Raw genomic sequence first — 12566 nt, 5'->3', positions numbered from 1 at the left:
TTGACTTCCTGATATGAGGAGTCAAACGTTACAGACCATGCTGACTTCCTGGTTCCATCAAGGTGTTCAGATATGAGGAGTCAAACGTTACAGACCATGCTGACTTCCTGATATGAGGGGTCAAACGTTACAGTCCATTCTGACTTCCTGATATGAGGGGTCAAACGTTACAGACCATGCTGACTTCCTGATATGAGGGGTCAAACGTTACAGACCATGCTGACTTCCTGATATGAGGAGTCAAACGTTACAGACCATGCTGACTTCCTGATATGAGGAATCAAACGTTACAGACCATGCTGACTTCCTGATATGAGGAGTCAAACGTTACAGACCATGCTGACTTCCTGATATGAGGAGTCAAACGTTACAGACCATGCTGACTTCCTGATATGAGGAGTCAAACGTTACAGACCATGCTGACTTCCTGATATGAGGTGTCAAACGTTACAGACCATGCTGACTTCCTGATATGAGGTGTCAAACGTTACAGACCATGCTGACTTCCTGATATGAGGGGTCAAACGTTACAGACCATGCTGACTTCCTGATATGACGAGTCAAACGTTACAGACCATGCTGACTTCCTGGTTCCATCAAGGTGTTCTGATATGAGGAGTCAAACGTTACAGACCATGCTGACTTCCTGATATGAGGGGTCAAACGTTACAGACCATGCTGACTTCCTGATATGAGGAGTCAAACGTTACAGACCATGCTGACTTCCTGATATGAGGAGTCAAACGTTACAGACCATGCTGACTTCCTGATATGAGGAGTCAAACGTTACAGACCATGCTGACTTCCTGATATGAGGAGTCAAACGTTACAGACCATGCTGACTTCCTGATATGAGGGGTCAAACGTTACAGACCATGCTGACTTCCTGATATGAGGGGTCAAACGTTACAGACCATGCTGACTTCCTGATATGAGGAGTCAAACGTTACAGACCATGCTGACTTCCTGATATGAGGGGTCAAACGTTACAGACCATGCTGACTTCCTGATATGAGGTGTCAAACGTTACAGACCATGCTGACTTCCTGATATGAGGGGTCAAACGTTACAGACCATGCTGACTTCCTGATATGACGAGTCAAACGTTACAGACCATGCTGACTTCCTGGTTCCATCAAGGTGTTCTGATATGAGGAGTCAAACGTTACAGACCATGCTGACTTCCTGATATGAGGGGTCAAACATTACAGACCATGCTGACTTCCTGATATGAGGAGTCAAACGTTACAGACCATGCTGACTTCCTGATATGAGGAATCAAACGTTACAGACCATGCTGACTTCCTGATATGAGTCAAACGTTACAGACCATGCTGACTTCCTGATATGAGGAGTCAAACGTTACAGACCATGCTGACTTCCTGATATGAGGAATCAAACGTTACAGACCATGTTGACTTCCTGATATGAGGAGTCAAACGTTACAGACCATGCTGACTTCCTGGTTCCATCAAGGTGTTCTGATATGAGGAGTCAAACGTTACAGACCATGTTGACTTCCTGATATGAGGAGTCAAACGTTACAGACCATGCTGACTTCCTGGTTCCATCAAGGTGTTCAGATATGAGGAGTCAAACGTTACAGACCATGCTGACTTCCTGATATGAGGGGTCAAACGTTACAGTCCATGCTGACTTCCTGATATGAGGGGTCAAACGTTACAGACCATGCTGACTTCCTGATATGAGGGGTCAAACGTTACAGACCATGCTGACTTCCTGATATGAGGAGTCAAACGTTACAGACCATGCTGACTTCCTGATATGAGGAATCAAACGTTACAGACCATGTTGACTTCCTGATATGAGGAGTCAAACGTTACAGACCATGCTGACTTCCTGATATGAGGAGTCAACGTTACAGACCATGCTGACTTCCTGATATGAGGAGTCAAACGTTACAGACCATGCTGACTTCCTGATATGAGGAGTCAAACGTTACAGACCATGCTGACTTCCTGATATGAGGTGTCAAACGTTACAGACCATGCTGACTTCCTGATATGAGGGGTCAAACGTTACAGACCATGCTGACTTCCTGATATGACGAGTCAAACGTTACAGACCATGTTGACTTCCTGATATGAGGAGTCAAACGTTACAGACCATGCTGACTTCCTGATATGAGGAGTCAAACGTTACAGACCATGCTGACTTCCTGATATGAGGAGTCAAACGTTACAGACCATGCTGACTTCCTGATATGAGGAGTCAAACGTTACAGACCATGCTGACTTCCTGATATGAGGAGTCAAACGTTACAGACCATGTTGACTTCCTGATATGAGGGGTCAAACGTTACAGACCATGCTGACTTCCTGATATGAGGTGTCAAACGTTACAGACCATGCTGACTTCCTGATATGAGGGGTCAAACGTTACAGACCATGCTGACTTCCTGATATGACGAGTCAAACGTTACAGACCATGTTGACTTCCTGATATGAGGAGTCAAACGTTACAGACCATGCTGACTTCCTGATATGAGGAGTCAAACGTTACAGACCATGCTGACTTCCTGATATGAGGGGTCAAACGTTACAGACCACGCTGACTTCCTGATATGAGGAGTCAAACGTTACAGACCATGCTGACTTCCTGATATGAGGAGTCAAACGTTACAGACCACGCTGACTTCCTGATATGAGGGGTCAAACGTTACAGACCATGCTGACTTCCTGATATGAGGGGTCAAACGTTACAGACCATGCTGACTTCCTGATATGAGGTGTCAAACGTTACAGACCATGCTGACTTCCTGATATGAGGTGTCAAACGTTACAGACCATGCTGACTTCCTGATATGAGGGGTCAAACGTTACAGACCATGCTGACTTCCTGATATGACGAGTCAAACGTTACAGACCATGCTGACTTCCTGGTTCCATCAAGGTGTTCTGATATGAGGAGTCAAACGTTACAGACCATGCTGACTTCCTGATATGAGGGGTCAAACGTTACAGACCATGCTGACTTCCTGATATGAGGAGTCAAACGTTACAGACCATGCTGACTTCCTGATATGAGGAGTCAAACGTTACAGACCATGCTGACTTCCTGATATGAGGAGTCAAACGTTACAGACCATGCTGACTTCCTGATATGAGGAGTCAAACGTTACAGACCATGCTGACTTCCTGATATGAGGGGTCAAACGTTACAGACCATGCTGACTTCCTGATATGAGGGGTCAAACGTTACAGACCATGCTGACTTCCTGATATGAGGAGTCAAACGTTACAGACCATGCTGACTTCCTGATATGAGGGGTCAAACGTTACAGACCATGCTGACTTCCTGATATGAGGTGTCAAACGTTACAGACCATGCTGACTTCCTGATATGAGGGGTCAAACGTTACAGACCATGCTGACTTCCTGATATGACGAGTCAAACGTTACAGACCATGCTGACTTCCTGGTTCCATCAAGGTGTTCTGATATGAGGAGTCAAACGTTACAGACCATGCTGACTTCCTGATATGAGGGGTCAAACATTACAGACCATGCTGACTTCCTGATATGAGGAGTCAAACGTTACAGACCATGCTGACTTCCTGATATGAGGAATCAAACGTTACAGACCATGCTGACTTCCTGATATGAGGAGTCAAACGTTACAGACCATGCTGACTTCCTGATATGAGGAGTCAAACGTTACAGACCATGCTGACTTCCTGATATGAGGAATCAAACGTTACAGACCATGTTGACTTCCTGATATGAGGAGTCAAACGTTACAGACCATGCTGACTTCCTGGTTCCATCAAGGTGTTCTGATATGAGGAGTCAAACGTTACAGACCATGTTGACTTCCTGATATGAGGAGTCAAACGTTACAGACCATGCTGACTTCCTGGTTCCATCAAGGTGTTCAGATATGAGGAGTCAAACGTTACAGACCATGCTGACTTCCTGATATGAGGGGTCAAACGTTACAGTCCATGCTGACTTCCTGATATGAGGGGTCAAACGTTACAGACCATGCTGACTTCCTGATATGAGGGGTCAAACGTTACAGACCATGCTGACTTCCTGATATGAGGAGTCAAACGTTACAGACCATGCTGACTTCCTGATATGAGGAGTCAAACGTTACAGACCATGCTGACTTCCTGATATGAGGAGTCAAACGTTACAGACCATGCTGACTTCCTGATATGAGGAGTCAAACGTTACAGACCATGCTGACTTCCTGATATGAGGAGTCAAACGTTACAGACCATGCTGACTTCCTGATATGAGGTGTCAAACGTTACAGACCATGCTGACTTCCTGATATGAGGTGTCAAACGTTACAGACCATGCTGACTTCCTGATATGAGGGGTCAAACGTTACAGACCATGCTGACTTCCTGATATGACGAGTCAAACGTTACAGACCATGCTGACTTCCTGGTTCCATCAAGGTGTTCTGATATGAGGAGTCAAACGTTACAGACCATGCTGACTTCCTGATATGAGGGGTCAAACGTTACAGACCATGCTGACTTCCTGATATGAGGAGTCAAACGTTACAGACCATGCTGACTTCCTGATATGAGGAGTCAAACGTTACAGACCATGCTGACTTCCTGATATGAGGAGTCAAACGTTACAGACCATGCTGACTTCCTGATATGAGGAGTCAAACGTTACAGACCATGCTGACTTCCTGATATGAGGGGTCAAACGTTACAGACCATGCTGACTTCCTGATATGAGGGGTCAAACGTTACAGACCATGCTGACTTCCTGATATGAGGAGTCAAACGTTACAGACCATGCTGACTTCCTGATATGAGGGGTCAAACGTTACAGACCATGCTGACTTCCTGATATGAGGTGTCAAACGTTACAGACCATGCTGACTTCCTGATATGAGGGGTCAAACGTTACAGACCATGCTGACTTCCTGATATGACGAGTCAAACGTTACAGACCATGCTGACTTCCTGGTTCCATCAAGGTGTTCTGATATGAGGAGTCAAACGTTACAGACCATGCTGACTTCCTGATATGAGGGGTCAAACATTACAGACCATGCTGACTTCCTGATATGAGGAGTCAAACGTTACAGACCATGCTGACTTCCTGATATGAGGAATCAAACGTTACAGACCATGCTGACTTCCTGATATGAGTCAAACGTTACAGACCATGCTGACTTCCTGATATGAGGAGTCAAACGTTACAGACCATGCTGACTTCCTGATATGAGGAATCAAACGTTACAGACCATGTTGACTTCCTGATATGAGGAGTCAAACGTTACAGACCATGCTGACTTCCTGGTTCCATCAAGGTGTTCTGATATGAGGAGTCAAACGTTACAGACCATGTTGACTTCCTGATATGAGGAGTCAAACGTTACAGACCATGCTGACTTCCTGGTTCCATCAAGGTGTTCAGATATGAGGAGTCAAACGTTACAGACCATGCTGACTTCCTGATATGAGGGGTCAAACGTTACAGTCCATGCTGACTTCCTGATATGAGGGGTCAAACGTTACAGACCATGCTGACTTCCTGATATGAGGGGTCAAACGTTACAGACCATGCTGACTTCCTGATATGAGGAGTCAAACGTTACAGACCATGCTGACTTCCTGATATGAGGAATCAAACGTTACAGACCATGTTGACTTCCTGATATGAGGAGTCAAACGTTACAGACCATGCTGACTTCCTGATATGAGGAGTCAAACGTTACAGACCATGCTGACTTCCTGATATGAGGAGTCAAACGTTACAGACCATGCTGACTTCCTGATATGAGGAGTCAAACGTTACAGACCATGCTGACTTCCTGATATGAGGTGTCAAACGTTACAGACCATGCTGACTTCCTGATATGAGGGGTCAAACGTTACAGACCATGCTGACTTCCTGATATGACGAGTCAAACGTTACAGACCATGTTGACTTCCTGATATGAGGAGTCAAACGTTACAGACCATGCTGACTTCCTGATATGAGGAGTCAAACGTTACAGACCATGCTGACTTCCTGATATGAGGGGTCAAACGTTACAGACCATGCTGACTTCCTGATATGAGGAGTCAAACGTTACAGACCATGCTGACTTCCTGATATGAGGAGTCAAACGTTACAGACCATGCTGACTTCCTGATATGAGGAGTCAAACGTTACAGACCATGTTGACTTCCTGATATGAGGGGTCAAACGTTACAGACCATGCTGACTTCCTGATATGAGGTGTCAAACGTTACAGACCATGCTGACTTCCTGATATGAGGGGTCAAACGTTACAGACCATGCTGACTTCCTGATATGAGGAGTCAAACGTTACAGACCATGTTGACTTCCTGATATGAGGAGTCAAACGTTACAGACCATGCTGACTTCCTGATATGAGGAGTCAAACGTTACAGACCATGCTGACTTCCTGATATGAGGGGTCAAACGTTACAGACCATGCTGACTTCCTGATATGAGGAGTCAAACGTTACAGACCATGCTGACTTCCTGATATGAGGAGTCAAACGTTACAGACCACGCTGACTTCCTGATATGAGGGGTCAAACGTTACAGACCATGCTGACTTCCTGATATGAGGGGTCAAACGTTACAGACCATGCTGACTTCCTGATATGAGGTGTCAAACGTTACAGACCATGCTGACTTCCTGATATGAGGTGTCAAACGTTACAGACCATGCTGACTTCCTGATATGAGGGGTCAAACGTTACAGACCATGCTGACTTCCTGATATGACGAGTCAAACGTTACAGACCATGCTGACTTCCTGGTTCCATCAAGGTGTTCTGATATGAGGAGTCAAACGTTACAGACCATGCTGACTTCCTGATATGAGGGGTCAAACGTTACAGACCATGCTGACTTCCTGATATGAGGAGTCAAACGTTACAGACCATGCTGACTTCCTGATATGAGGAGTCAAACGTTACAGACCATGCTGACTTCCTGATATGAGGAGTCAAACGTTACAGACCATGCTGACTTCCTGATATGAGGAGTCAAACGTTACAGACCATGCTGACTTCCTGATATGAGGGGTCAAACGTTACAGACCATGCTGACTTCCTGATATGAGGGGTCAAACGTTACAGACCATGCTGACTTCCTGATATGAGGAGTCAAACGTTACAGACCATGCTGACTTCCTGATATGAGGGGTCAAACGTTACAAACCATGCTGACTTCCTGATATGAGGTGTCAAACGTTACAGACCATGCTGACTTCCTGATATGAGGGGTCAAACGTTACAGACCATGCTGACTTCCTGATATGACGAGTCAAACGTTACAGACCATGCTGACTTCCTGGTTCCATCAAGGTGTTCTGATATGAGGAGTCAAACGTTACAGACCATGCTGACTTCCTGATATGAGGGGTCAAACATTACAGACCATGCTGACTTCCTGATATGAGGAGTCAAACGTTACAGACCATGCTGACTTCCTGATATGAGGAATCAAACGTTACAGACCATGCTGACTTCCTGATATGAGGAGTCAAACGTTACAGACCATGCTGACTTCCTGATATGAGGAGTCAAACGTTACAGACCATGCTGACTTCCTGATATGAGGAATCAAACGTTACAGACCATGTTGACTTCCTGATATGAGGAGTCAAACGTTACAGACCATGCTGACTTCCTGGTTCCATCAAGGTGTTCTGATATGAGGAGTCAAACGTTACAGACCATGTTGACTTCCTGATATGAGGAGTCAAACGTTACAGACCATGCTGACTTCCTGGTTCCATCAAGGTGTTCAGATATGAGGAGTCAAACGTTACAGACCATGCTGACTTCCTGATATGAGGGGTCAAACGTTACAGTCCATGCTGACTTCCTGATATGAGGGGTCAAACGTTACAGACCATGCTGACTTCCTGATATGAGGGGTCAAACGTTACAGACCATGCTGACTTCCTGATATGAGGAGTCAAACGTTACAGACCATGCTGACTTCCTGGTTCCATCAAGGTGTTCTGATATGAGGAGTCAAACGTTACAGACCATGCTGACTTCCTGATATGAGGGGTCAAACGTTACAGACCATGCTGACTTCCTGATATGAGGAGTCAAACGTTACAGACCATGCTGACTTCCTGATATGAGGGGTCAAACGTTACAGACCATGCTGACTTCCTGATATGAGGAGTCAAACGTTACAGACCATGCTGACTTCCTGATATGAGGGGTCAAACGTTACAGACCATGCTGACTTCCTGATATGAGGAGTCAAACGTTACAGACCATGCTGACTTCCTGATATGAGGAGTCAAACGTTACAGACCATGCTGACTTCCTGATATGAGGGGTTAAACGTTACAGACCATGCTGACTTCCTGGTTCCATCAAGGTGTACTGATATGAGGGGTCAAACGTTACAGACCATGCTGACTTCCTGATATGAGGAGTCAAACATTACAGACCATGCCGACTTCCTGATGGCGTTGGGCCATGATTGGCCCAGTGTTCGGTCACTCATGGGGACACTACGTCACCGCCAAGTCTAAGAGTAGAGCTAGAAAATTCAAGCCCCCTTGGATGATGCCATAGAGTTACATTAGAAGTTCCCATCCAAGAAAGCTCAAGGTTATTGGCCACAGATAAAATGACGTCAAATCACATTATATCTACAGTAGATTTGATTGGACTGATCATGTTAGCATTATACATTCAAAATTGTAGCTAGCGGTCATCATGAATCAAGTCGACAATCTAGTGGCAAATCCTTTATAATCCTTGGCATATGACGAGAAATGATAGATAAAACGTATCGGTGCTCATTGGACATAAACATCACACAACAAGTTGGAAATCGCAAATTCAACAATGAGTGGTTTGGAAGGAATCAGTGGCTAACTGCAAGCATTATCCTGCTATTCAGTGGAATGGCTGTGAGGTCCCAAGTCTGGGTTTAAGGGTCTCTTTTCCAAGTTTAAAACGATAAACATTCAACATTGGCAAAGCTGTCAATGAAACATGATTTGTGCCTCGCTCAAAACAACTGTTAACTCAGGAACTGCAACATCGGACTTTAGTGAGTTCAAGACAACTGGGAACTCGGAATTGTACATTCGGGAACTCGGGTCTCTTTCTAGTGCTCCGACCTGAAGATAACTGACGTCATGATTCAACCCAGTTGTCTTGAAAGCAACATAAATCCAGAGAATGTCAGACTTTGATGACAATATTTTCCCACGAAGAACCGCTGCGCCACCTTCCTGTTCAAGTGAGCACAGCACAACAAGGTGAGTCCAGAAATGTCTTGTATGCTGCTGAATAAATGATGTAACATGCCAGGGAGATATGTATACTGTGGCTAAGAAAGTCATAGTAGCCAATGTGTCTCACCCTAATCATTTGGTCTATTTTCACCTCATGGTTTGACTTGGTGGTGCACATGTAGCCTATAACCTGTTTTTGAGAAACGTAATCATCAAATATAGTAAGAGCTTTAATCGTTTGCTTATATGCCCCCTTTATTTATCCTACGGTTCTGACTTGGTGTACAGGGAGAACACTAAGAACGGCCCATGTTCTGAATTCTGTACAAATAGTTATTGACTACGTCCGTCCTAGCTCATTTAATTGTATTTATTTAACCTTTTATTTAAACAGGGATTCACAATGAGATTAAAAATCTATTTTACAAGAGAGCCCTGTGCATGTAACCCATGTGAAATGGCTAGCTAGTTAGCGGTGGTGCTCGCCAATAACGTTTCAACCGGTGACGTCACTCGCTCTTGAGACCTTGAAGTAGTTGTTCCCCTTGCTCTGCAAGGGCCGCGTGTTTTGTGGCGCGATGGGAAACGGTGCTTCGTGGGTGTCAGTCGATGTGTGCAGAGGGTGCCTGGTTCGAGCCCAGGTTGGGGCGAGGGACGGAAAGCTATACTGTTACATACACATTACTGAAAATTAAAACATACACGTGTATGAAACAATATAATTCAGCACACAATTAACAAAAGCAATCCCATTCAACTACGTAGACATCCTCAACCAGTAATGTTAACTGCCTGAGTGGCACCAGCACATCTGACTGCAGGGAACTCTGCAGATTGGTCCACAAATTAGGGGCAAAAATAACTAAACGCTGATTTTCCTAAATCTGTGGAGACTGGAGGGATCTCTAGTGTTATCCATTCCTGAGAACGGGTTTGGTAACTTATACTTATCTTAATGAAGTTACGTATGGAGGGAGTTTCTGTCAGATTGCTGTGTAAATAAATCAAAGAGAATACGGCTCTCTTCTTACAGACAGAGAGGTCCGTCCTACATTTATATACAGACTACAATGAGGAGTCCTAAAATGGTCCCCCTGTGATGAAACGTATTGCTGAATGGTAGACTGCGTCCAAGGGGTTTAAAACAGAGGGTGCCGCATGGAAACAATATCACCAGAATACAATACAGGGAGAAGCGTTGCTGGAACAATCTTTCTCCTATTTTTAATACTAAGGCCTGATTTATTTAGATATAAAAAAACAATCTTGGATCTTAGCTTAGTCAGATGTTTTATATGCGTTTGAAGGACAACTTGTCATCCATCCAGACTCCCAGGTACTTATATTGATAAACAAGCTCAATTTGGGCTGATGAAGTGGCAGCAGATATGTGGATTTCCAAGCTTTTGGAAAACTTCCTGATAACAACGTTAAATTAATAATGTGGGCTACTGATCCAGTAATAAGGGGAGCTGAACACTTCAGCAGACCAGGCTACAAATGATCAGCCCCTGGGGGTGTAATCATGTCTGATGTTAACAAAGCATCCAGGACTTCTTTATCAGGGAGTTTCTGAAAGGAAAACTACTGACCAGCAACATCAGAGTCCAGGGTTTTATCAGTTAACCAGGTCTCAGATACAATAAGACATATCAGGGTCTGCCTGAGGCACAGATCTTGACATTTTTTGGGTAATAAACTACAAATATTAAGATTTAAAAATGTCAAACCTTTTCTGCATTTAAAATCATACGGAGTTTCAATAGTTTGAGACTTCAGAACAACAGGAGACTCAAAGATTAGATTATACCCATTAGGAAAATAAAACTAAGATTAGATTATACCCATTAAGAAAATAAAACTAAGATTAGATTATACCCATTAGGAAAATAAAACTAAGATTAGATTATACCCATTAGGAAAATAAAACTAAGATTAGATTATACCCATTAGGAAAATAAAACTAAGATTAGATTATACCCATTAGGAAAATAAAACAAGATTAGATTATACCCATTAAGAAAATAAAACTAAGATTAGATTATACCCATTAGGAAAATAAAACAAGATTAGATTATACCCATTAGGAAAATAAAACTAAGATTAGATTATACCCATTAGGAAAATAAAACTAAGATTAGATTATACCCATTAGGAAAATAAAACAAGATTAGATTATACCCATTAGGAAAATTAAACAAGATTAGATTATACCCATTAGGAAAATAAAACTAAAATTAGATTATACCCATTAGGAAAATAAAACAAGATTAGATTATACCCATTAGGAAAATAAAACAAGATTAGATTATACCCATTAGGAAAATAAAACTAAGATTAGATTATACCCATTAAGAAAATAAAACTAAGATTAGATTATACCCATTAGGAAAATAAAACAAGATTAGATTATACCCATTAGGAAAATAAAACTAAGATTAGATTATACCCATTAGGAAAATAAAACTAAAATTAGATTATACCCATTAGGAAAATAAAACAAGATTAGATTATACCCATTAGGAAAATAAAACAAGATTAGATTATACCCATTAGGAAAATAAAACTAAGATTAGATTATACCCATTAGGAAAATAAAACAAGATTAGATTATACCCATTAGGAAAATAAAACTAAGATTAGATTATACCCATTAGGAAAATAAAACTAACATTAGATTATACCCATTAGGAAAATAAAACTAACATTAGATTATACCCATTAGGAAAATAAAACTAAGATTAGATTATACCCATTAGGAAAATAAAACTAAAATTAGATTATACCCATTAGGAAAATAAAACTAAGATTAGATTATACCCATTAGGAAAATAAACTAAGATTAGATTATACCCATTAGGAAAATAAAACAAGATTAGATTATACCCATTAGGAAAATAAAACAAGATTAGATTATACCCATTAGGAAAATAAAACAAGATTAGATTATACCCATTAGGAAAATAAAACTAAGATTAGATTATACCCATTAGGAAAATAAAACAAGATTAGATTATACCCATTAGGAAAATAAAACTAAGATTAGATTATACCCATTAGGAAAATAAAACAAAGTACGAATAGTAAAGAACGTTTCTCCGGTTAACACCATTATGTCACCACCTTCAGATACAACATGTGGAACTCTCATAGAGACTAAAGAACGTTTCTCCGGTTAACACCATTATGTCACCACCTTATGATACATGTGGAACTCTCATAGAGACTAAAGAACGTTTCTCCGGTTAACACCATTATGTCACCACCTTCAGATACAACATGTGGATCTCTCATAGAGACTAAAGAACGTTTCTCCGGTTAACACCATTATGTCACCA

Source organism: Salvelinus fontinalis, chromosome 35 (assembly GCF_029448725.1).
Source record: "Salvelinus fontinalis isolate EN_2023a chromosome 35, ASM2944872v1, whole genome shotgun sequence".
In the NCBI taxonomy this organism is placed as follows: domain Eukaryota; kingdom Metazoa; phylum Chordata; class Actinopteri; order Salmoniformes; family Salmonidae; genus Salvelinus; species Salvelinus fontinalis.
Note: the sequence above shows the minus strand (reverse complement) of the source record.